The following is a 27428-nucleotide window of genomic DNA, read 5'->3' on the forward strand; positions in this document are numbered from 1 at the left end:
TCAGGCAAGAGAAAGAAATAAAGGGTATTCAGTTAGGAAAAGAAGAAGTCAAATTGTCCCTGTTTGCAGATGACATGATTGTATATTTAGAAAACCCCATTGTCTCAGCCCAAAATCTCCTTAAGCTGATAAGCAACTTCAGCAAAGTCTCAGGATACAAAATTAATGTGCAAAAATCACAAGCATTCTTATACATCAGTAACAGACAAACACAGAGCCAAATCATGAATGAACTTCCATTCACAATTGCTTCAAAGAGAATAAAATACCTAGGAATCCAACTTACAAGGGATGTAAATGACCTCTTCAAGGAGAACTACAAACCACTGCTCAGTGAAATAAAAGAGGACATAAACAAATGGAAGAACATACCATGCTCATGGATAGGAAGAATCAATATCATGAAAATGGCCATACTGCCCAAGGTAATTTATAGATTCAATGCCATCCCCATCAAGCTACCAATGAGTTTCTTCACAGAATTGGAAAAAACTACTTTAAAGTTCATATGGAACCAAAAAAGAGCCCGCATCTCCAAGACAATCCTAAGTCAAAAGAACAAAGCTGGAGGCATCATGCTAGCTGACTTCAAACTATACTACAAGGCTACAGTAACTAAAACAGCATGGTACTGGTACCAAAACAGAGATATAGACCAATGGAACAGAACAGAGTCCACAGAAATAATACAACATATCTACAGCCATCTGATCTTTGATAAACCTGAGAAAAACAAGAAATGGGGAAAGGATTCCCTATTTAATAAATGGTGCTGGGATAATTGGCTAGCCATAAGTAGAAAGCTGAAACTGGATCCTTTCCTTACTCCTTATACAAAAATTAATTCAAGATGGATTAGAGACTTAAATGTTAGACCTAATACCATAAAAACCCTAGAAGAAAACCTAGGTAATACCATTCAGGACATAGGCATGGGCAAGGACTTCATGTCTAAAACACCAAAAGCAATGGCAACAAAAGCCAAAATTGACAAATGGGATCTAATTAAACTAAAGAGCTTCTGCACAGCAAAAGAAACTACCATCAGAGTGAACAGGCAACCTACAGAATGGGAGAAAATTTTTGCAATCTACTCATCAGACAAAGGGCTAATATCCAGAACCTACAAAGAACTCCAACAAATTTACAAGAAAAAAACAACCCCATCAAAAAGTGGGCAAAGGATATGAACAGACATTTCTCAAAAGAGGACATTCATACAGCCAACAGACACATGAAAAAATGCTCATCATCACTGGCCATCAGAGAAATGCAAACCAAAACCACAATGAGATACCATCTCACACCAGTTAGAATGGCAATCATTAAAAAGTCAGGACACAACAGGTGCTGGAGAGGATGTGGAGAAATAGGAACACTTTTACACTGTTGGTGGGATTGTAAACTAGTTCAACAATTATGGAAAACAGTATGGCGATTCCTCAAGGATCTAGAACTAGAAGTACTGTATGACCCAGCCATCCCATTACTGGGTATATACCCAAAGGATTTTAAGTCATGCTGCTATAAAGACACATGCACACGTATGTTTATTGCGGCAGTATTCACAATAGCAAAGACTTGGAATCAACCCAAATGTCCATCAGTGACAGACTGGATTAAGAAAATGTGGCACATATACACCATGGAATACTATGCAGCCATAAAAAAGGATGAGTTTGTGTCCTTTGTAGGGACATGGATGCAGCTGGAAACCATGATTCTCAGCAAACTATCGCAAGAACAGAAACCAAACACCACATGTTCTCACTTTTAGGTGGGAACTGAACAATGAGATCACTTGGACTCGGGAAGGGGAACATCACACACTGGGGCCTATCACGGTGTGGGGGAGGGGGGAGGGATTGCATTGGGAGTTATACCTGATGTAAATGACGAGTCGATGGGTGCTGAGGAGTTCATGGGTGCAGCACACCAACATGGCACAAGTATACATATGTGACAAACCTGCTCATTATGCACATGTACCCTAGAACTTAAAGTATAATTAAAAAAAAAAAAAAAAGAACAAGTTAGAAACAAATGTTTTAAAAGAAAAATATCTATATTAGGTAAAATGTTTTTAAGTTACAGAATTATGTGGAGTAAACAGAAGTAAATAAATTCTATACATGTTGGTATGAAAATAGAAAAAGGGCCAGACGCAGTGGCTCACGCCTGTAATCCCAGCACTTTGGAAAGCCGAGGTGGATGGATCACGAGGTCAGGAGTTTGAGACCAACCTGGCCAACATGGCAAATCCCCGTCTCTACTAAAAAACAAAACAAAACAAAACAAAACAAAAACACAAAAAAATACAAAAATTAGCCAGAAGTGGTGGTGGGCACCTGTAATCCCAACTACTCAGGAGGCTGAGGCAGAAGAATCGCTTAAACCTGGGAGGCGGAGATTGCAGTGAGCCGAGATCGTGTCATTTTGCTCCAGCCTGAGTGACAAAAGTGAGACTTTGTCTCAAAACAAACAAACAAACAAACAAAAAAGAAAATAGAGAAAGGTATGAATGCTTACCAATTTGTTCACATGGGATATAAGATTGAAGAGAAGGGAGATTATGAGTGCTTTCCTTATACATCTTGACTTTTTTAAAATCTGTTTTAAGTATGCTTATTACTTTTACCATTGAAAATAAAACTATCATAATGAGCAAAACAATCTATTTCCTCAAAAGAGATTACATTTTTTTTGTAAAAGGATAATAGAAGTATACAAATAAATTAAAAGACAGAACAATTGATGAGCCCTGAAAGAGATCAATGAATTAATAGTTTCTTGAGAACATAGTCTAAACTAAGAGCTCTTAGAATTTTTCTCATACCTCATAAGATTTCTAAGGAAAAAAAAAAACCTATTCACATTTTCAATCAGATGTTCATGTAGAGGTTTTTCTATAGTGAGATCTACCTTGTGGGAAATTTTCTTCTTTAACCCCTGTGTTAGGGGTATATTCAAATATTTTTTAAAAATTACTTTAGGGCCGGGCGTGGTGGCTCAAGCCTGTAATCCCAGCACTTTGGGAGGCCGAGTCGGGCGGATCACGAGGTCAGGAGATGGAGACCATCCTAGCTAACCCTGTGAAACCCCGTCTGTAGTAAAAAATACAAAAAACCAGCCAGGCGAGGTGGCGGACGCCTGTAGTCCCAGCTACTCGGGAGGCTGAGACAGGAGAATGGCGTGAACCCAGGAGGCGGAGCTTGCAGTGAGCTGAGATCCGGCCACTGCACTCCAGCCTGGGTGACAGAGCAAGACTCCGTCTCAAAAAAAAAAAAAAAAAATTACTTTAGAATGTCATAATCTCTAGTTTTCTAACCATTGTAAAACAGTCTTTAGAAATTAATAGGCACTCCCTAACACATGTCTTGTTTCATTGTCCGAGAAGTATCCGGGCGCGGTGGCTCAAGCCTGTAATCCCAGCACTTTGGGAGGTGGAGACGGGTGGATCACGAGGTCAGGAGATGGAGACCATCCTGGCTAACACGGTGAAACCCCGTCTCTACTAAAAATACAAAAAACTAGCCGGGCGAGGTGGTGGGCGCCTGTAGTCCCAGCTACTCGGGAGGCTGAGGCAGGAGAATGGCGTAAACCCGGGAGGCGGAGCTTGCAGTGAGCTGAGATCCGGCCACTGCACTCCAGCCTGGGCCACAGAGCAAGACTCCATCTCAAAAAACAAACAAACAAACAAACAAAAAAAAACTATTCACAGTGTCTCTAGGTACTGCCTGGAACCAGTGTAGTGTTTTACCAAACACAGCCCATCTCTAGCCTTTGGCTATAGATGCAGTATTACTTGTTATGAAAAAAGATAAAGAAAAATTAGAAACAGAAGGCATATGATAGGAATGAATCTCAACAAAAGTGATTAAAAATTGCTGTATGTGAACAGTGTGCTTTGCAGTACCTGGGGTATAGAAACCACTCCTTCAGCATAAATTGTGATAGTATTACTGTTTTTTTTTCTCCACCCATTTTAAGCTAATGCATTGTGTTAGCAGCTATGAACCTGGGAGTCATCAGTGAACTCCACCCCTTACTTCCAGTTTCACAAGAACCATAAGTAGGTGGATAGGTGTGCAGTAGGGTGGTGGCCGTGTCACATCCATCATGCCCCTGCCAGTCCAGTTGTTGAGCCAACAGGAGGCTGCAATGCTATAAGGAATAAAGGACAACTTCTACCCAACTTATTATCTTCAGTTAAACACAATTTGAAACTTCACTTGTTACATGATATTGTAAGATATTGATTTGGAATCAAATCCCAGCTTTAATTGTATGATTTGGAATGTTATTTTCCTCTCCTATCATTAGTTTCTCTGCCTGTAAAAATGGGACTTACACCGTTTTCATACAGTTTTTGTAAACATAAAGTTAGAAAATATGTGAAAAGCTCCTAGTACAAAGCATGCTCGGAAAATATTGACTGTAGACCAGGCGTGGCAGCTCACACTTGTAATCCTAGCACTTTGGGAGGCCAAGGCAGAAGGATCCCTTGAGCCCAGCTGTTTGGGACCTATGTGGGCAACACAGGCAGAGAAAGAAAAGAAAGAAAGAAAGAGAGAAAGAGAGAAAGAGAGAGAGAGAGAGAGAAAGGGAGAAAGGGAGAGAGAGAGAGGAAGGAAGGAAGGAAGGAAGGAAGGAAGGAAGGAAGGAAGGAAGGAAGGAAGGAAGGAAGGAAGGAAGGAAGGAAAGAAAGAAAGAAAAGAAAGAAAGAAAGAAAGAAAGAGAGAGAGAGAAAGGAAAGAAAGAAAGAAAGAAAGAAAGAAAGAAAGAAAGAAAGAAAGAAAGAAAGAAAGAAAGAAAGAAAGAAAGAAAGAAAGAAAGAAAGAAAAGAGAGAAGGCAGGAAGGAAGAAAGAAAAGAAAAAAAAGGGAAATATTGACTTTATATGTCATCGTCTACCTGGCTTGCGCTGTCTGACTCTGACCTCTAATTTAATGCTTGTCTCACTATCGAGTTAACTTCCTTTCTGTCCCTTCGTGGCCCTTTTGCTTCTCTAAATGGATTTTCTTTTCTCTGGAACAATTTTGCTTTCTCAGATATTGTGCCCCTTTAAAGTTATAGCCACTAGAGGGCTATCAAACAAGATCCAATCCACTCTCCCTGACCACATTTGGAATCAGAGTGTGGGATTAAGTAGTCACAAAATGTTGAAAAGAATTTAGGAAGCATCTAATCTAACTCCTAATTTTAAGAATAAGGAAACTATATATTTAAATAAACACAAACAGGTAATTGTTATGTTTTTCAAATCACTAGGTCTCTCTGTAAATCAATAGTTAAAAAATAAATTTTAGGTTCTTTTAAAAGTTTTCTGATTTTCAAACTACTTATTAAAAAAGACATATGTGAGGGCAAATAAATCTCCATTAGTATTAAAGGTAGTTTATAGATTATTTTTGTTAATTCACTTCAAATAAAGTCCAAAGTAAATCTACATAGTCAACATAGTCAATTAAAAATGTATAATCTCTAAATTTGAAATAGCTTAGTTAAATTTTATTTTTTGCTTTAACATTCAACGAATTGAAATTTGTCTGTACTTAGATATCCAAGCAACTTGATGCTGTAATCTCTTAATTTTCAACACCTATTCATTCTAAAATATACAAAAACTATGCCAAGTTTTTATACTTACCTAGAAACTAATACAAAATATGTCATAATTGAAAAATAACTTTAAGTAAATACTACATGCTACTGAAAGTATAGATTAAAAATTTAAACAATAAAGAAATGAGGCCAGGCGTGGTGGCTCACACCTGTAACCTCAGCACTTTGGGAGGCGGAGGCAGGCAGATCACTTGAGGTCAGGAGTTCGAGACCAGCCTGGCCAACACGGTGAAACCCTGTCTGTACTAAAAATACAAATAAGCCGGAAATCACTTGAACCCGGAAGGCGGAACTTGCAGTGAGCTGAGATCGCGTCACTGTACTCCAGCCTGGGTGACAGAGTGAGACTCCGTCTCAAAAATAAATAAATATAATAAAATAAAGAATGAAATGAAAATTCCATGTAAAATACACAGTCCAGAAGCAACCTTATATGTTTGTTCATCTACTTTTCACACATATACACAGAGGCCATATGTCCAGAAAGATGTTTTCTATTTCACTTTTGTTTGTTCCCTATATCATTCTCTCATTTAAAAAATGTTGCTTTGATATTTTTGAGAATATATCAGACCCCAGACAATTCTACCGCAGAAACTCTTGTGGCAGTGAGAGTTTTGTCTGTGTCTTAGATCTGCACTAGAGGGGCCTGAGCAGCCAGAAGCTCCCAAATATGGAAGGTTCAAATATATTCTCATGCTTAAACTATATTTTAAGAAAAGGCACATATAAACTGTTCATAAACTGGTTCTTACAATTGACAAAATTAAGCTAACACTTTTATATACATTGAACAAGTTAAATTCTGATTTTAACGGGAACCAATGACTATACTGTGGAATTCTTGGCTTTAGTAAAATGAGGAGGAGAGGTTTTTGTTGTTGTTGTTGTTGTTGTTAAACAGATATATGTTTAGGTGCTTAAAGCATTTTAGGAATTGTATATAAGAAACTTAATTGGACAACCTTGAGAGGTGAGCTGAAAGAGAAAATGTTCACTCCCCATGCCCTTAAATGTTTACTTTTCATTTTATACCCCTGTGTTCCATTTTGATTGAATATGTGTGTTTGGTTTTTGGCCAGCAGCATCACCTTTATAAAAATGACCAGATAATTTGGTTAGGCTAAAAACCTTCTGGTTTGAGCCTTGCATTGCAAAAGCTACCCATGATAAAGTTTTATGTATATTATCTCACATCTTCGTTGTCAAGCAGATGTGACTAATACTGGATTCCTCAGGCTACCCTCCATTACCAAATGTGCCTAAACTAGGTGGCTGCTTCAGGCCGCCCTCTCTTTGTGCCTCATTTCCTGAGTCCTCTTTTTTTTCTCTGTGTCGCACTCACTCCACCGGTAATCTCATCCTGCCCCCTGACTCTTAGGAAATTGTCCAAATTTCCTAGACCCCCCTCAGCACTCTAGACACACACATGCATTGCCCCTACCTCTTCAGAAGCTCCACTTGGATATCAAGTAGACACCTAAAATAAAGCTTGTCCGAAACTGAACTCATCTTCCCCCTAAAACTTGCTCTACCATAGCCTTCCAATATCAGTTGACGGTATATCCAGGCTTCTAGTTGCGCAAGTCTATAACCTGAGTAAAGAATGACTGGAAAGCAGATTGTGACCCATAATCCCAGCTACCTAAAAATGAAGATAGATTTGGATATTAGAATTGAATATATCATAAAATCATTAAAATGATGTCTGAAATGTTTAAAGTTAACTCATTTTAAATCTAGGATTTAGATTTTAACATTTTCATTTCCCTTGAATATGTCACTTTTTTACAAGCTAAGAAACAGAATCAAAATAAAGCAATCTGGTCCTCCAGGGATCCAAAGATCCCGGCTGAGTCTTTCAATCATTATCAGAATGATATCATAAAACAAGGTGCTAGCAATAAGGTTATACACTCAGAATTATAACCACTTAACTACATTTTTTTCATTAGGAAACAACCAAAGTCCAGTCCTTAAATGCATGATCTACAGAACATCTTGATTTATAAAGGACAAAATGATGCAAATTATATGTTGTCCAACCTATTGGTGGACCAGATCCAGAGCTGATCATGAACTGGTAAACAGAGAAAGTGTTTACATTTTAAAAACTTGCTGTGTGGGATAAAAAATTCCTGGTTGTTATCAATAAGAAAGTAAGTAAAAAATATTACAGATGAATCAAAATGAGGCAGGAAAATAGGGTCTGGAGGCAGGGAACCTAAGGACTTCCTATAACTAAATCAAATGGAAACACTTCAGCTATGATAGGAAATATCCTCTCCATTTACACAGGGTGTATACTAAGTAGCCAGTGGAAACCTCTAGAGGGTATTTAAATCCCCCAAAATTCTGTAACAGGGCTCTTGAGCCCCTATGCTTGGGCCACCCCCACACTGTGGAGTGTACTTTCATTTTCTTTCTTTCTTTTTTTCTTTTTTTTTTTTTTTTTTTGAGATGGAGTCTCACTGTGTCACCCAAGCTGGAGTTCAGTGGAGCCATCTCGTCTCACTGCAACCTCCACCTGGGGGTTCAAGCAGTTCTCCTGTCTCAACCTCCCAAGTAGCTAGGACTACAGGCACCTGCCACCATGCCTGGCTATTTATTTTTTATTTTTAGTAGAGATGGGGTTTTGCCATGTTGGCCAGTCTGGTCTCAAACTCCTGGCCCCGAGTGATCTGTCTGCTTTGGCCTCTCAAGTGCTGGGATTACAGGCATATGTACCTTCATTTTCAATGAATCTCTACTTTTGTTGCTTCATTCTTTCCTTGCTTTGTTTGTGCATTTTATTCAATTTGTTGTTCAAGACACCAAGAACCTGGACACCTTCCACTTATAACAAACCCACACTGATACTTGATTTTGCCAAGGTCTTCCACTAAAACATGAAGGTAGAGATAAGTATAGGGGATAAGTGAAAGATTCTCCCTGGGGCCTGAAAGCTTGAAGGGAAGAGTAACTCCTCCCTTCGCAGTCCCAGTCCCAAGGCACAAGGCCACTTGCCTCAGCAGGGTGCATCAGCAAGACAGCAGAAGAGGAAAGAGAGCTGGCAGGAAGACACCCACCCTGGCTGGAAGTCACGTACCCCTGAAGATGGAGAAAGAGGCCATCCGGGTACTATGTAGCAGTCACATCAGACTGGGACACTTCCTGTTTACAGAGGACTATAAAATCCTGTCCCATCCTCACTTGGGACTGACGCCATTTTAGGCCTCAGCCCACCTGCACCCAGGCACTCATTAAAACAGCTTGTTGCTCCACACCACCTCGTGCCAACCTGGCAGACTCTCAGGTTTCGAACTGATACAAGAACCCTCAATAAGATACTTAGATATTTCAAAAATCAGTTACCTCATAATAAGAAATTAGACATATTGCATTCTTCCATTTGGTACAAAAACAGATTGACAGAGCAGACTAAAAGAAATGCTTAACTCTAAAGAGGATGGTGACAGCAACACTTTTGACTACAGAATAACTCCTCATTTTCATAGTTAATATTTCTGTTCTTCCGTCATGCATATTCCTATTGAAAAACTTGTCAGGAGCTTTTGCCAAGGCCAAGAGATGGAAAACAGAACTCGTTCTAATTAGCTAATTGTAAGCTCAGTTAATATCTTTGGGATGGGCCCGTAAAGTCTGGTTATTGTTTTGTTAAACATATGCAAACTACAGGATTCCTTAGCCCTTTGGCTATAGTTTCTGCTCAATATCTTAAAGTTGGGGCAGTCCTACTGAGACTCTTTTCTTCAGGACTGAGGTGGGTGCTAGTCATCAAAATCTGGAATGTTATTGTAGGAGTTAAAATCTCAGTGGGAACACCAGAATGCCAAGGAGCAGGACTGAAACGACACTTGCCCCACCCTTGCTGATGTAGTGGACCAGCAGGGGGGAGCCTATGATAATGAGAAGGCATTAATCAAAAACAGCACAATGCCAAGAGCAGTGCCTTATAAGAGATCATAGGAGGGCTTTTCTTAAGCTCAAGGTCAATGTAGCCATTGTCTGTGCTGGGGAGCCTTGACTATTTAACTTTACTACTGGGAGTTCCAGCAGCCAGGTTGGTACTGGACAGCGTTATAACACACTGACAGCTACAGTCAAGAACCAGATCCCAGTTTATTTTGCCACCAAGGTTTCCTGCCTTCTAATTTTTCCAAAGTCACACAGAGATTAAGTGGAACAGTGATGACTGAAATCCATATTCACCTGATACCGTATTGCCTGTACCCTGCTTCTGTGGAGCATTGCTCCAGGCTTCCTGTGCACTGAGAGCTCACAGACAGTTGGTCTGTCAGGCTGCGTCATCTGGCCCACCTAACAGCTGGCCATCCAGCAAGGACTGTTGTTGTTGTGTTTAATAATCCCCTTAGAAAACATTTTAGTGACTCTACACCAATTCTCTGATATTTAACCTTAATTCTTACTTATAGCCCTTGCACATAGTGAAGAGTGGTAATTTGATTAATTCATCCATTCTGAGGACTAAGCTCTGATTTTTCTTATCTTGCCCAAATTCCTATCTAAGGGGTCTGGGGAGTGATACCCTACAAACTATATATTCCTCATCAGATGGCTTTTATTTAACCCTATACATCCTGACTTACTTTCTGATCTTACTGTAGCAAAGAAGAAAATCAAATTATTCTACCTCAAAACATGTTTCTTTGTGATATTTTGAAATGGCCCTACAAAGCTGTGCTTTGTGGGAAAAAAAATTGCATCTGTAAAGAATCTCTATTGACAGCACTAGATATTTTTCTTCCAGGCCCTCCCAGTTCTAAAGAGATTAGCTGGCCGGGCGCGGTGGCTCAAGCCTGTAATCCCAGCACTCTGGGAGGCCGAGGCGGGCGGATCACGAGGTCAGGAGATCGAGACCATCCTGGCTAACACGGTGAAACCCCCTCTCTACTAAAAAAATACAAAAAACTAGCCGGGCGAGGTGGCGTGCGCCTGTAGTCCCAGCTATTGGGAAGGCTGAGGCAGGAGAATGGCGTTAACCCGGGAGGCGGAGCTTGCAGTGAACTGAGATCCGGCCACTGCACTCCAGCCTGGGCGACAGAGCAAGACTCCATCTCAAAAAAAAAAAAAAAAAAAAAAAAAAAAGACATTAGCTGATAGTCTAGCATTTTTTAAAGTTCAAAATAGGAAACATTTGTCATCTATTGTCTCTAAGGGCAGCCACTGTGAGACTTCAAAAGAACCTTGGTCTCCACAATGTTTTATCTTACCCTGAACATTTCCTTTCTGTGATTCCAGGTATTTAGACAAACTCAACTGATTGTCAACCAGAAAATGTTTAAATTACCTAAACACCTTCCCTTCCCCCACCACCTTAAATTATCCTGCCTTTCTGGACCAAACCAATGTATTTCTTAATTCTACTTGATTGATGGCTCATGCCTCCCTAAAATGTATAAAACCAAGCTACACCCCAACCAGCTTGGGCACATGTTCTCAGGACCTCCTGAAGACTCTGTCATGGGCCATGGTCACTCATATTTGGCTCAGAATAAATCTCTTCAAATATTTTACAGAGTTTGACTCTTTTCATAAATAATTGAACAAATATTTCTTGAGTTCCTACTATGGACCAAGCAAAAGGCTAGGAAAAAATCTAAAGCCAAACAAACATATCCCATAGTACTTGTCTGCATGAAACTGATGATCTAGTGTAAATAGAAATGGGAGACTGGATGTATTAAAGAGTAATAACAAAGCTGTAATTACTTTTGCACCAACCTAATAGATGTTAGTCAAAGAAAAGTAAAATTACATCTGTGATATAAATGATGTAAAGAAGACAGTGCTGTTATGAGAATTAAACTGGAAAAGAGAGTTTGAGAAAACTTCCCTGTAGACTTGAAGAAAGAACTGCAATCTGAAGAAAAAAATGAGTAAAGTTGGTGAGGGGCAGCTTTCCAGGCAAGTGTAATGACCTGTGAAAGACTCTGCAATGCGAGGAGCATCTCCCATTTCAGGATAGGAAAGAAAGTGTGGGTCAAGAAGAGGCTTGGGAAGAAGGAAATTAAGATTCTGTAGGGGCTATGGACAAAGTTAAAGATTTTAGTCTTTCCCAAGAGTTATGAAAAGTAATTGAGAGAAGAACCACAGGATTAGATTTGTATTGGGAAAAGGTCACTGGCTACTACGACTGGAATGGATAGGCTCAAGAGAAATGGGTGCACATGTGCAGCACATGACATGGATAAAATGTTCACAGCAGTATGCTGCTCTTAGTAGCCCTGAACTATAACAAGATCAAAGGATTATTAAGAGTAGAGTGAATAAATACATTGTGCTGTGAAAGTATTACCATGTAATATGAGAATGAACAAACAGCTACACACTACAACATGAATGAACTTCATGCACGTAACATTAAGTAAAAGAATACAGACAGAAAGATGTAAACAATGTGATCCTATCTGTATAAAGTTAAAAGCAGGCAAAACTAACGTGGTGTTAGAAGACAGGATAGTGATGACACTAGGAGTGGGAAGGGCTAGTAATTGAAAGGAAAGCAGTATGGGGGGGGCCTCTGCAGTGCTGGCAAATGCTCTTTCTTAACCTGGGTGGTGGTTAAACAGGATTTGTGATAATGCATTGAGCTGGATGTTTCTGTTTTATGAAGTTTTCAGTGTATATGTAATATAACATTTAAAATTATTTAAGAAAATTTAAAGAGTAAATTGCCAGGCACGGTGGCTCACGCCTGTAATCCCAGCACTTTGGGAGGCCGAGGTGGGCAGATCACGAGGTCTGGAGATCAAGACCATCCTGGCTAACATGGTGAAACCCGTCTCTATTAAAAATACAAAAAATTAGATAGGTGTGGTGGCATACACCTGTAGTCCCAGCTGCTTAGGAGGCTGAGGCAAGAGAATTGCTTGAGCCTGGGAAGCAGAGGTTGCAGCAAGCTGAGATTGTGCCACTGCACGCCAGCCTGGGTGACAGAGCAAGACTTTGGCTCAAAAAAAATAAAAATAAAAAATAAGTTGTTAGAGTTATTGAATGGATGTAGAGAGATTAGTTAGAAAGCAATGGCAATAGTCCAGGTCAGAGAAAACAGTTATTCTTGAATCTTGATAATAATGGTGATGGAGAGAAGAGGACTTATTCAAGGGCTGTTATTTAGAGGTCACAATGAACAGGATTTGGTGGTGAATTGGTTGTGGAGTATGAAGGATGAGGAGGTGTCATGGATGATTTCTAGGGATGACTGAGTTAGGTAGGAAAAGAGGCAGTGCTGTGTTTATGAAAAGGGACAAAGTATAGAATGAATGACGATAAGGGTAAGTACAGAATGAATGAGGATAAGGGTAAGTTTTTATGTTTGGTGGCAGAAATGTAAAGGGTCAACCAATGATCACCTGTGAGAAAAGAAGGGAGGGAGGACTGGGCTTTTTCAGAGAGCAGGAAAAGTTTGAGGCCAGTGTACAGAGTGGAATGGTGAGAGAACTAAAGAAATACAGGAGGATTGCTGAATGGTGCTGACAACTCTTTTGAAGTTGATCATCGTGAATTTATAGTGAACATTTCACCTCGAAGAGTGACTTGCTCCAGCAGCACTCAGCTGCTCTTTTCCAGATATGAAGAGAACCAGTGATTAGGATCACACGTGATTGGAATTTTGTCAGATGGGTATGATCAGTATAGTTTTTAACTTATCATATTAAGTCAAAATATCAGTGAAAGATTGTGATAAAACCCAATTTTCCATTCCATTATAAGGACAAAGAATTTTGAATATTCATCTGATCAGAGTTCCCCAAGAACATGGAAATTCACCTGAGAAGATGAGACAGAGATGAGGGGAGTCAGTGTGACATTTGGACCCTTCGTCATAGGCCATAGGTCTCCAGAATTACTCCTCTCCTCTCTAAGCATAATTTCTATTGCCACTGCAGTTACATATTACCATCTCTCTTTCCTTTCCTTATCTTTCTATTTATTATTCTTTTTTTTTCAAGTCTCTTTCTCTCTTATGTCCTTTTCCTTTGTGGGGATTGTACAAAAGATATAAGCATGAAGTGGACACATTAAAATTGTGTAGGAACACCAGCAAATTTGGGTCTAGAGAAACTGAATTGAGAATAACTTCATGTTTCAGCTTTTTGGACACATTATTTTACATACAATCCAGGCTTTAGTAACCAGTAGGATCCATTGCAAAGACAGAAAGTTCATACAATTTCAGCAACATGCCATCGGACATTTGTAACCTTGACCCAATTGCAAAGAAAGCAATTTTATTATTGGCATGTGCCTGTCCCCTTTTCCCTTTCTTTTGTTAATACTTTATTTATGGATTCATTCAGTCATTCTGTCACTTATTCCACAAACATATCTTAAGTAACTACTATGCATCAGATAATGAGCACTAGCTCAGTATCCTCTATCAACTCACACTTGGGGGCTTTTAACCCAAAAGGACTACCTCTCCTACAAAATTATCCTTCTCTCTTCAATGATATAGCCACCCAAGGCGTTCACCTTTCCCACTGCCTAGACAGAGCCAATTCATCAAGACAGGGGAATTGCAATAGAGAAAGAGTAATTCATGCAGAGCCAGCTGTGCAGAAGACCAGAGGTTATTTATTTATTTATTTATTTATTTTTGAGACGGAGTCTTACACTGTTGCCCAGGCTGGAGTGCAGTGGTGCAATCTCAGCTCACTGCAAGGTCCACCTGCTGGGTTCATGCCATTTTCCTGCCTCAGCCTCCCACGGAGTTTTATTATTACTCAAATCAGTCTCCCCAAGCACTCAGGGAGCAGAGTTTTAAGGATAATTTTATGGGCAGGGGGAAGCCAGTGAGCCAAGAGTGCTGATTGGTCAGGGATGAAATCATAGAGAGTTCCTTTACCCAGGAATGAACAAGGACAGCTTGGAGGTTAGAAGCAAGGAGTCAGTTAAGTTAAATCTCTTTCACCATCTCAGTCATAATTTTGCAAAGGCGGTTTCAATCGCTCCCTTTGGGTTTTATAACACCTTAATCTTAAGCTGTAAGTTATGAAGACAGGAAAAGGCTGTCAATCACTCTTGCTTTTTCCTGCTATAGGGGATGTAGTCGGAATGGGAGTAAACCCCAAGATGAGAAGAGTGGAACCACTTTGCAATTGTCTGAGTGTATTCATGCTGGCCTGGTTGAGCTTCCAAGGCTTGCATAGCCAAAACATTAGTACTCTCATCTATAGTTTTACTAGAGTGTTTAAGTGAACAGCCTACTGTAAGGTAAATAATGAGTCCTGGGATGAGGGTTACAATTCCCAATTTTAAAAGTAAAGATTTGAAAGCATCAGTCTGGGGACTTCTAACCCACAAAGAATTTAGAATTTAGCCTAAATTGCAGAACAAACCTCAAGAACAACTAACAACAGTGTGCTATAGTTTTTCTTCTGAAGCATAATTTTTCTCCAGTCCCCATTTTTATTAAAAACAAATGATGATAGAATTGATTTGTTTACAAAATAAATTTCAGTCTTACTGTACTTGGGCTGATTATTTGCATAAAGTACAGCAAGAATAATTATTTGTCACTTTGGCATTTTAAATTGGCTTTACTAGAACTCTTTTCCATGAAGAATCTCAGATAAGACTTTTTAAAAGTTGAGACCAGGCATGGGTTTGTACCCTCAAATTCCTTTGAGTGAGATAAATTCCTCTCCTCTTGAGGTCCCAAGATAACTTGGGGTTCCTGGGCCTGTTAGAAAGTGACATTCTTTACTTACCACAGGTAGGAACCTTGTACAGAGACTCTGTTTGGATAAGGTATGTGGTCAGATGCCACAACAGGCTTTAATTGGCTCTGTAAGTCAACTTTGATTCTTTGAAGGAAGTATACTATTCCATTCAAAGCCTTGGTAAAATAACCAATTTCTCCAATTGTGCCCTGTTACAAAAGAAAACAGATTCTTATTGTACTTATGCAATTAACGATACTGCCATAAATTGAGAATGCTCACAAATAGTTTCCAAATTCTGGGGAAATCAGGTAGAGAGGAACAAATATGATCTAAATTTTTTTCACAGGAGTATATTTTACTCACTTGTTAAAAGTTTCAAATAGCTCTAAATAAATACGCTCTCTTGACTCTGAAAACAAAAGGTTTAGCAATGTTTAACACATTAGTGCTCCATGACAGTCCTAGAAGTTTGTTTTTTCCCTCCATTCCAATAGCACAACTTTTAAAATTATCTGAGACCTGCACTCAGAGTCCTATATCAAATTATAAACTGCCTTGTGAAAAGGATCAAAGCAAGACAAAATGTCTGTGGATGACAAAAGCCTCTAGCCACTATAAAAGGTACAGTTGACTAGGAATTTTGGTTACTTCTGTGGCATACAACCATTTTATATAACAATTATAATTATTGGTAATATACATTAAATTATATCAACATTATAGAAGTTTTCCATAATTTTGGAATACATACCGATAACATATTTATACAAATACTGTCCAAAGAAAACCAAACACCATTCACTTTTCTATTCAAAAAGTTTTTTTCTACTTTAATGTCACAATCTCCCACAGTTATTAATCAGAAACCTGCATTTAAGAGCATCTGTTAAATTTTATAGCTGATTATAAGATCATTTTTAAAAGAGGACTGAAGTGAGACAACAATTGTCTGTGGATAAAAAATATTTTAGGGGAGCCACAGTTAAAGGCACAATTGACAAGGCAGTTTACCTCTGTGGCACACAGTCATTTAACATAATACTTATGATTATTACTGGTAACATATACTAAGTCATATTAGAATTATAGTAGCTTTACTTAATTTTGAAATGTATACCAAGAAAACATTTACACAAATGTAGACCAAAGAAAGCCAAACATTATTTCATATTTGATAATGCTTCCTGTATGGTTTTTGTACCAAAAAAGCCAAATGTCATTTTTGGACTTTAGAGGATGTAATATCTAAAATATTAGGTTAGAAAGAGACATATTTTACAATTTAATTTTGGAAAGTTTGTCAAATATCAAAGGTTTAAAATGCTGGATATCAAAAAATAGAATTCCGGTTCAGAATAAGTCATTAATTTGGCCAAAATGATGACTCCAAAAATTTTTTTGAAAAGAAAACTTTTACTCTGATAGGAGACTTAACTTTCCAAACAAGAACCAATAAAGATAGCATGAGGCTAATTACATTTGTCTCTTCTCTCTTCTCCCTTTTTTTCTCTGCCATTTACCCAAAGGAGAAAACAAAAGCCTTTCATTATCCTTTAACATTACATAAAAATCATCTTCAAAAGAGAAAAGCAAATTTAATGTTTGCATTAGTGTATTTTTAAAGTAAGGCTAGTTTCTTAAATAAAATTTTGTTTCTCTATCCAGTTTTTATGTTTTACCATAAGGTAAGGTTTTCATAAACTTTTTACAACCCTTTACAATTTTCCATCAAACAGCAGATCAATTTTGTAAGAAAACCCTGTTATTTGGACATGCATGCCCAGATTCTGGCCCCATAACAGTATCATTTTAATGTTTAACCTACAGAAAAAAAAACTAAATAATTTCTTTAAAATCTTAGCCAACTCGTTTATACCCACAGAATTTTTTTATAAGATTAACCCTTTACAAACCCTTTTCACTTTGCTGAAACCTTTAGTTTTGTTCTGTTACTCTTGTAGGTTAAGACAATCTTAAAAACCCTCTGAACTGGACAAAATTACATTCACTTTATCAAAAGCCATATTCCCATGCCTTCTTAAAATCTTTTACCAAAAACACATTTCCTATATACCTTGTATGTAAAACTGTTTCCTGGGGGCGTGCCCAAGATGGCTGAATAGGAAGAGCTCCAGCCTCCAGCTCCCAGCATGAGTGACACAGAAGATGGGTGATTTTTGCATTTTCAACTAAGGTACTGGGTTCATCTCAGTGGGGCGTGTCAGACAGTTGGTGCTGGTCCACAGGTGCAGCCTGACCAGTAAGACCTGAAGCAGGATGAGGCATTGCCTCACCTGGGAAGTGCAAGGGGGAAGGGAATTCGTTTTCTTAGCCAAAGGAAATTCAGACACACAACACCTGGAAAATCTGGTAACTCCCACACTAATACTACACTTTACCAAGGGTCTTAGCAAATGGCACACCAGGAGATTATATCCCACACCTGGCACAGAGGGTCCCACACCCATGGAGCCTCCCTCATTGCTAGCACAGCAGTCTGAGATCTAACTGCAAGGCAGCAGCGAGCCTGGGGGAGTGGTGCCCACCATTGCTGAGGCTTAAGTAGGTAAACAAAGCTGCTGGGAAGCTCAAATTGGGTGGACCCCACCACAGCTCAAGGAGGCCTGCCTTCCTCTGTAGACTTCACCTCTGGGGACAGGGCATAGCTAAACAAAAAGCAGCAGAAACCTCAGCAGAAGTAAATGTCCCTGTCTGACAGCTTTGAAGAGAGCAGTGGATCTCCCAGCACAGTGGTTGAGATCTGAGAATGGACAGTCTGCCTGCTCAAGTGGGTCCCTGACCCCTGAGTAGCCTACTGGGAGATATCCCCCACTAGGTGCAGACCAACACCTAACACCTCATACGGCAGGCTACACCCCTGAGACGAAGCTTCCAGAGTAAGAATCAGACAGCAACACTCACTGTTCAGCAATATTCTATCTTCTGCAGCCTCTGCTGCTGATACCCAGGCAAACACAGTCTGGATGGTCCTCAAGCAAACTCCAACAGACCTACAGCTGAGGGTCCTGACTGTTAGAAGGAAAACTAATAAACAGAAAGGACACCTACACCAAAACCCCATCAGTACGTCACCATCATCAAAGACCAAAGTCAGAGAAAACCACAAAGACGGGGAAAAAGCAGTGCAGAAAAGCTGGAAATTCAAAAAATCAGAGCGCATCTCCCTCTCCAAAGGAACGCAGCACATCACCAGCAATGGAACAAAGTGGGATGGAGAATGACTTTGACGAGTTGAGAGAAGAAGGCTTCAGTTGATCACACTTCTCAGCATTAAAGGAGGAACTACATAACCAGCACAAAGAAACTAAAAACCTTGAAAAAAGATTTGACAAATGGCTAACTAGAATAACCAATGTAGAGAAGTCCTTAAAAGAACTGATAGGGATGAAAACCATAACACGAGAAGCAAGGGCAAACACATTCAAAAGCTAGCAGAAGGCAAGAAATAACTAAGATCAGAGCAGAACTGAAGGAGATAGAGACACAAAAAACCCTCCAAAAAAATCAACGAATCCAGGAGCTGGTTTTTTGAAAAGATCAACAAAATTGATAGACCGCTAGCAACACTAATAAAGAACAAAAGAGAGAAGAATCACATAGACACAATAAAAAGTGATAAAGGGGATATCACCACTGACCCCACAGAAATACAAACTACCATCAGAGAATACTATAAACACCTCTATGCAAATAAACCAGAAAACCTAGAAGAAATGGATAATTTCCTGAACACTTACACTCTCCCAAGACTAAACCAGGAAGAAGTTGAATTCCTGAATAGACCAATAGCAGACTCTGAAATTGGGGCAATAATTAATAGCCTACCAACCAAAAAAGATCCAGGACCAGACAGATTCACAGCCGAATTCTACCAGAGGTACAAGGAGGAGCTGGTACCATTCCTTCTGAAACTATTCCAATCAATAGAAAAAGAGGGAATCCTCCCTAACTCATTTTACGAGGCCAACATCATCCTGATACCAAAGTCTGGCAGAGATGCAACAAAAAAGAGAATTTTAGACCAATATCCCTGATGAACATTGATGCAAAAATGCTCAATAAAACACTGGCAAACCGGATCCAGCAACACGTCAAAAAGCTTATCCACGATGATCAAGTTGGCTTCATCCTTGGGATGCAAGGCTGGTTCAACATAAGCCAATCAATAAATGTAATCCAGCATGTAAACAGAACCAAAGACAAAAACCACAGGATTATCTCAATAGATGCACAAAAGGCCTTTGACAAAATTCAACAGCCCTTCATGCTAAAAACGCTCAATAAATTCGGTATTGATGGAACATATCTCAAAATCATAAGAGCTATTTATGACAAACCCACAGCCAATATCATACTGAATGGGCAAAAACTGGAAGCATTCCCTTTGAAAAGTGGCACAAGACAGGGATGCCCTCTCTCAACACTCCTATTCAGTATAGTGTTGGAAGTTCTGGCTAGGGCAATCTGGCAAGAGAAAGAAAAGAAGAAGTCAAATTGTCCCTGTTTGCAGATGACATGATTGTATATTTAGAAAACCCCATTGTCTCAGCCCAAAATCTCCTTAAGCTGATAAGAAACTTCAACAAAGTCTCAGGATACAAAATCAATGTGCAAAAATCACAAGCATTCTTATACACCAGTAACAGACAAACAGAGAGCCAAATCATGAATGAACTCCCATTCACAATAGCTTCAAAGAGAATAAAATACCTCGGAATCCAACCTACAAAGGATGTAAAGGACCTCTTCAAGGAGAACTACAAACCACTGCTCAGTGAAATAAAAGAGGACACAAACAAATGGAGGAACATACCATGCTCATGGATAGGAAGAATCAATATCATGAAAATGGCCATACTGCCCAAGGTAATTTATAGATTCAATACCATTCCCATCAAGCCACCAATGACTTTCTTCACAGAATTGGAAAAAAATGGAACCAAAAAAGACCCCGCATTGCCAAGACAATCCTAGGCCAAAAGAACAAAGCTGGAGGCATCACGCTACCTGACTTCAAACTATACTACAAGGCTACAGTAACCAAAACAGCATGGTACTGGTACCAAAACAGAGATACAGACCAATGGAACAGAACAGAGCCCTCAGAAATAATACTACACATCTACAGTCATCTGAACTTTGACAAACCAGACAAAAACAAGAAATGGGGAAAGGATTCCCTATTTAATAAATGGTGCTGGGATAATTGGCTAGCCATAAGTAGAAAGCTGAAACTGGATCCTTTCCTTACTCCTTATACGAAAATTAATTCAAGATGGATTAGAGACTTAAATGTTAGACCTAATACCATAAAAACCCTAGAAGAAAACCTAGGTAATATCATTCAGGACATAGGCATGGGCAAGGACTTCATGTCTAAAACACCAAAAGCAATGGCAACAAAAGCCAAAATTGACAAATGGGATCTAATTAAACTAAAGAGCTTCTGCACAGCAAAAGAAACTACCATCAGAGTGAACAGGCAACCTACAGAATGGGAGAAAAATTTTGCAATCTACTCATCTGACAAAGGGCTAATATCCAGGACCTACAAAGAACTCAATCAAATTTGCAAGAAAAAAACCACCCCATCAAAAAGTGGGCAAAGGATATGAACAGACACTTCTCAAAAGAAGACATTCATACAGCCAACAGACACATGAAAAAATGCTCATCATCACTCACCATCAGAGAAATGCAAATCAAAACCACAATGAGATACCATCTCACACCAGTTAGAATGGCAATCATTAAAAAATCAGGAAACAACAGGTGCTGGAGAGGATGTGGAGAAATAGGAACACTTTTACACTGTTGGGGTACTGCACACTAGTTCAACCATTGTGGAAGACAGTGTGGCGATTCCTCAAGGATCTAGAACTAGAAATACCATTTGATCCAGCCATCCTGTTACTGGGGATATACCCAAAGGATTATAAGTTATGCTGCAAAAAGACACATGCACACGTATGTTTATTGCGGCACTATTCACAATAGCAAAGACTTGGAATCAACCCAAATGTCCATCAGTGACAGACTGGATTAAGAAAATGTGGCACATATACACCATGGAATACTCGGCAGCCATAAAAAAGGATGAGTTCGTGTCCTTTGTGGGGACATGGATGCAGCTGGAAACCATCATTCTCAGCAAACTATCTCAAGGACAGAAAACCAAACACCACATGTTCTCACTCATAGGTGGGAACTGAACAATGAGATCACTTGGACACAGGAAGGGGAACATCACACACCAGGTCCTATTGTGGGGAGCAGGTAGTGGGGAGGGATAGCATTAGGAGATATACCTAATGTAAATGACGAGTTAATGGGTGCAGCACACCAACATGGTACATGTATGCATATGTAGCAAACCTGCATGTTGTGCACATGTACCCTAGAACTTAAAGTATAATAATAAAAAAAAATATCTGTTTCCCCAGTAGTCTCAATTACATGTTACAATGCTAACTCTTAGCAACTTTTATTTTTAGTGAAAAACCTGATAAGTAAACAATTTTAATTATATACAAGGGGTGGAGTCTAGGACATCAGGCAGAAAATGAAGACAAGGTCTGACTCTTTTTAGTACAGCTAGCAGGCATGGCTCTCCATTTGTCCACAGACCTTATCTATAATCTGATACTCCAAAGTAGGCAAATAGAACAGTTTTCAAAAGTCAAAGAACCAGTTTGACCTTAAAGCATTTATTAAATCTAATATCTGACCTTAATTTAGACCAAATGTCTACATTTTCAAGACATTTTATTTTACCAATAATCTGTAAAACTGCCTTTATTTCCAAAAAAGTACTGAAGTCATGTGAACAAAGGCATTAAAGTTTCTATTTCTTCTGACAAAATATTTGATTTAAGCACTTATTTTTCTTTTCTTTTCTCTCTCTCTCTCTCTTTTTTTTTTTTTTTTTTTTTTTTTTTGTGATGGATTTTCGCTCTTGTTGCCCAGGCTGGAGTGCAGTGGTGTGATCTTGGCTCACCACAATCTCCGCCTCCCAGGTTCAAGCAATTCTCCTGCCTCAGCCTTAGGATTACAGGTACGTGCCCCCACACCGGCTAATTTTGTATTTTTAGTAGAGGCAGGGTTTCTTCATGTTGGTCAGGTTGGTCTCGAACTCATGACCTCAGGTGATCCACCCACCTTGGCCTCTCAAAATGCTGGTATTATAGGGGTGAGATAAAATAAGTGGCTAAGCACTTATTTTTCTAAGCCAATTAATCAGAGTTCTTTTATATATAAACATCTCACACACAACACACACATATAAATACAGACATAAGATTCAACACTTGTGAGATTTTTCATCTGCCAGTTTCTTAATTGGATTACTTGCTTCAGGGTGGAGCCCTTGGAGGAACAAGGCCAGGAAAGCATGCATTTCTAAGGCCAAATAAGTGGCAAATAAGCAGCTGAAGGCAAAGATGTATCCCGAAAATTAAGGGTGCCATTTTATACCAGATCCTGGACCCCCCAAATAAGGGAAATACTACAGGAGAAGACAGTGTAGTGCTTTTACTGACTGCATTTTATTGCAAGTCAACCCAAAGCCAATCAGCCCATTTTGTGATCAGCACATCCCTCATGGGAGTCTCATCCCTCAGTGTGGGGTGTGGATGTTTCCTTATCTTCCAGGTCGCCAAGAGCATGCTTCTCTGATCCAGTGTGCAAAGAGTCAAGTATCCCTCCATAACTACTATTAGCCATCTCTTAAAGTTTATTTCCTACCTAGTTATTACACACCAAAGTTTTCTCATAATACAAAGTAATTTCTGATAACCCCAAAACTCAAAACCTTCAGATTACACAATGCAAAACCGAATAGAGCCTTTGATTTTGAGAGTGATCTATTCACTTTTAATTCCTGGAGTTTCCAGAGGAAAACAGAGGTTTTTTCCCAAAACAGGGCCTGTGGTGCCTCCTCTGTTTTTCCCAATGAGTCCCAGGATACCAGAAGTTATCTTAGGGCCACTCATCTGTGCATTAAGAGTGGAAAGACAAAAAACAAAATGGAGAAAAATAATTCAGTAGACTGAGAAGTAAAAACCTTTTTCCAGAAAAACAAGTTACAAGAAGAGAAAAACATAAAGGCCTTTTAAATATACCTATAGCTTGTTTATCCACTTTTAATTAAGCTGACTTTTAACCATAGTGCTCTTAAAAAATTCTTTAAAATTATTTTATTACCCAACTTTAGCCACACCAAGTAGCCAATAATTTTGGCTTTTGAATTCTACCACAGGTAATTTCGCACATGAAATTAATAAGTTTTAACTAAGGTTATAACTTAACCATGGACACATAAGTGTCTCAAAGAGATGGTAAGAAGCTTCTTCTTCTTCTTCTTCTTCTTTGTCTTTTATTTTTTTAATAACATTTAGAATCTCACTCAGGGTTGTTTAGAGAAAGGAAAACTCAACATAGGAAATCAGAAGCTATCCATCAGGGAGAAAAACCTCAGTAAATGGCAAAGTTACATAAATAAAAAACCAGAAAGGAATCATTCCAAAAGCCAAGAATTGAACCCAGGCTGCCATTGTCAAAAAGCAAAACCTTAACTACTGAGTTAGAGCAATGAGCGGTTTCTATTGTTCTTCGCAGAAGAAGCCTAGAGAAGCCAATTTAAGCTTGCAAAGGCTTTTAATCACTCAAGATAATTTTTAGGGCTAACTATGACATGATCCTCAAAATTCCTGTCTTCTGGATGGTGGAAACCAAGAGAAAGTATCCCTACATGGTCAAAAGGTTAAGTTTTTTTTTTTTTTTTTGGCAAAGTTTTGCTCTTGTTGGCCAAGCTAGAGTGCAATGGCATCATCTCAGCTCACCACAACCTCTGCTTCCTGGGTTCAAGCAGTTCTCCTGCCTCAGCCTCCCAAGTAGCTGGGATTATAGGCATGTGCCACAACGACCGGCTAATTTTTTGTATTTTTAGTAGAGATAGCATTTCTCCATGTTGGTCAGGCTGGTCTCAAACTCCTGACCTCAGGTGATTCACCCCCGCCTCGGCCTCCCAAAGAGCTGTGATTAAAGACTTCAGCCACCATGCCCAGCCAAGGTTAAGCTCTTAAGGACACAAAACAAGATGGAGAAATTTCCTACAGTATTGGTTTCAGGGACCTGTAGCAAAGTTTTTAACTGACCAGTCTGTCAGGCTGACTTGAAAAGGGAGCCTATAGGGGTTCTAAATACACAATTTATCCTGTGATACTCCTTTCTCCATTACAGAACACAGAAAGACAAACTCTTTCTGTGTTTTGCTACCAGATTTGCTACCGCCTAAGACTAGCCTCACAAATAAATTCTTTCTTTCTTTCTTTCTTTCTTTCTTTCTTTCTTTCTTTCTTTCTTTCTTTCTTTCTTTCTTTCTTTCTTTCTTTCTTTCTTTTCTTTTCTTTTCACAGAGTTTTGCTCTGTCACCAGGCTGGAGTTCAGTGGCATGATCTTGGTTCACTGCAAATTCTGCCTCCCAGGTTCAAGCAGTTCTCCTGCCTCAGCCTCCCAAGTAGCTGGGACTACAGGTGCACACCACCATGCCCGGCTAATTTTTGTGGAGACGGGGTTTCACTATGTTGGCCAGGATGGTCTCAATCTCTTGACCTGTGATCGACCTGCCTTGGCCTTCCAAAGTGCTGGGATTACAGGCGTGAGCCACCGCACCCTGCCAAATCCTTTTTCTAGTAATTAAACCCTTGCAGAGAGACAAATAGTGATGTTTACCATTTACCCAGACAGGGAAAGAGAGAGGCCAGAACTTGGCTGGTAAGAATTTTTTAACCTTTTTTGCTGGCATACCAGGTTTCTGGGCTCCCTTTCTCCGCAGCTTTCAGAAGAATGGAGCAGCTTCTGATCACCCAGCTCACTTGTGCTATAGCTGTGGGGTTCAAGCCACTTTACAAGAGAAAATTACACTTTCCTGTTTCATGGAATCATAGGCAAGATTCATACTTTGCAAGATGCTGCCCAACAGGCTGCATGGGGAACCAAATTAACATTTTCCATCTCAGCAAAACACACATAACAAAACAAGTATTAGTCACCTCGTTCAGCACCCAGTATCAGCCTGGCAAAGGTCAAACTTTTCCCTGTTGGTCCCTGTTGTCTTTGATTCATTCCAGGTGGGATGGTACAACCTCCAAATGGTAATTCACAATGGGGTCTCTGGCAAGGTGAAGAGCAGATAGTCACCCCAAGAGACAAGCCTGTTGAGCTTTCTTTAGGGCTCATCGAATTTGAGCAGACAAATAAGGAGGTTTCTCTGAGTTAGGCCTGCTGGACTTCCATCAGCAACCCCCTTTGAGATCCCTCCCACACAAACACACATGGACAGAAAGCCTTCCAAATCAGATCCCTAACCAAGAACTCCAAGAGTGTCTCTGCCAAACTATCTTCCTAATCTCCATCTGAGAATCCTCCTAGAAATCTTCCTGATTGAAGAGAAGTCTCTGAAATGAGGACCTTTCCTACTAGTTAGAAAGAGCTAACTGAGACCCCACAGGAGCTGAGCAGATACCCTGCAATGGGGCTACAGACACAGACACACCATGGTAGAACTACAAACAAGCACCCCCCAATGGAGCTGCAGACACACCACCATAGGGCTACAGAACCAGTCGGGAAAAGGAAGGAGGCATTGGCAGTGCCTAGGACACTCATCAATCCAGACACCCTACCCTGGAGCTATAGACAGACACCCTACCATGGGGCTACAGACAGACACCCTGTGATAGGGCTACAATTAAGGGATGTTTCCCCATGACTATTTCTCCATTGCAATTAAATTCATGCATATTGGGTGGCAGCAACCCACAAGTAGAGAGAGTACCAGGGTCAGCCCCCAGTCCAAGAGAATAAAGCGGCCACTTTGGCTGCTTCTGGATCCATCACTGAAGGGGGGCCACTGAACCATGGGCAGGTAGCCACAAGGATAATCCCAGGCGAGCCCCCAAATTTTTAACGTCTCAAGTGGTTCACCTTGCCCACTGCCTAGACAGAGCAAATTCATCAAGACAGGGGAATTACAACAGAGAAAGAGTAATTAACAAACAGCCAGCTGTGCAAGAGACCAGAGTTTTATTATTACTCAAATCAGGTTCCCCAAGCATTCAGGGAGCAGAGTTTTTAAGGATAACTTAGTGGGTTGGGGGAAGCCAGTGAGCCAAGAATGCTGATTGGTCAGGGTTGAAATCATAGAGAGTCAAAGCTGTCTTCTTGTGCTGAGTCAGTTCCTGGGTGGGGAACACAAGATTAGATGAGCCAGTTTATTGATCTGGGTGATTCCAGCTGATCCATCAAGTTCAGGGTCTGCAAAATGTCTCAAGCATTGATCTTAGGAACACTTTAGGAAGGGTCAGAATCTTGCAACCTCCAGCTGCATGAATCCTAAACCATAATTTCTAATCTTGTAATGTTCATCCTACAAAGGCAATCTAGTCCCCAGGCAAGAAAGAGGTCTGCTTTGGGAAAGGGCTGTTACTGTCTTTGTTTAAAGTATAAACTATAAACTAAGTTTCTCCCAAATTAGTTCAGCCTACACCCAGGAATGAACAAGGACAGGTTGGAGGTTAGAAGGAAGATGGAGTCAGTTAGATCTTCACTGTGTCAGTCATAATTAGCAAAGGCAGTTTTAATCCCTCCCTTTGGGTTTTATAATGCCTTAATCTTAAGATGTAGGTTATGAAGACAGGTAAAGGCCATGGATTGCTCTGGATTCTTCCTGCTGACAGGAAATATAGTAGGAATGGGAGTAATCCCCAAGGTAAGAAGAGTGGAACCACTTTGCAACTGTCTGAGTGTACTCCTGTAGGCCTGGTTGAGCTTCCAAGGCTTCCATGGCAAAAACATTAGTAAACTCATCTACAGTTTTACTACAGTATTTAAGTGAACAGCCTACTGTAAGGTAAATAACAAGTCCTAGGATGAGGAGTACAATTGCTGATTTTAAAAGCAAAGATTTGAAAGCATTAGTCTGAGGATTTCTAACCCACAAAGAATTTAGAATTTAGCCTAAACTGCAGAACAAACCTCAAGAACCGTTAACAGCAGTATATCATAGTTTTTCTTTTGAAGCATATTTTTT

The 27428-nt window shown here is 39.7% G+C and overlaps 2 long non-coding RNA genes across 4 annotated transcripts in view; one reads left to right on the plus strand and one right to left on the minus strand.

Annotated features, from left to right (window-relative positions):
- LOC135966212 (uncharacterized) overlaps positions 1-27428 on the plus strand; it is a 121273-nt gene that overhangs the window by 75852 nt on the left and 17993 nt on the right. The window lies entirely within an intron of this gene.
- LOC135966213 (uncharacterized) overlaps positions 1-27428 on the minus strand; it is an 87040-nt gene that overhangs the window by 54255 nt on the left and 5357 nt on the right. The gene's annotated exons all lie outside the window — the stretch shown is intronic.

The sequence above is a fragment of the Macaca fascicularis genome, chromosome 11 (genome assembly GCF_037993035.2).
Source record: "Macaca fascicularis isolate 582-1 chromosome 11, T2T-MFA8v1.1".
Lineage (NCBI taxonomy): Eukaryota > Metazoa > Chordata > Mammalia > Primates > Cercopithecidae > Macaca > Macaca fascicularis.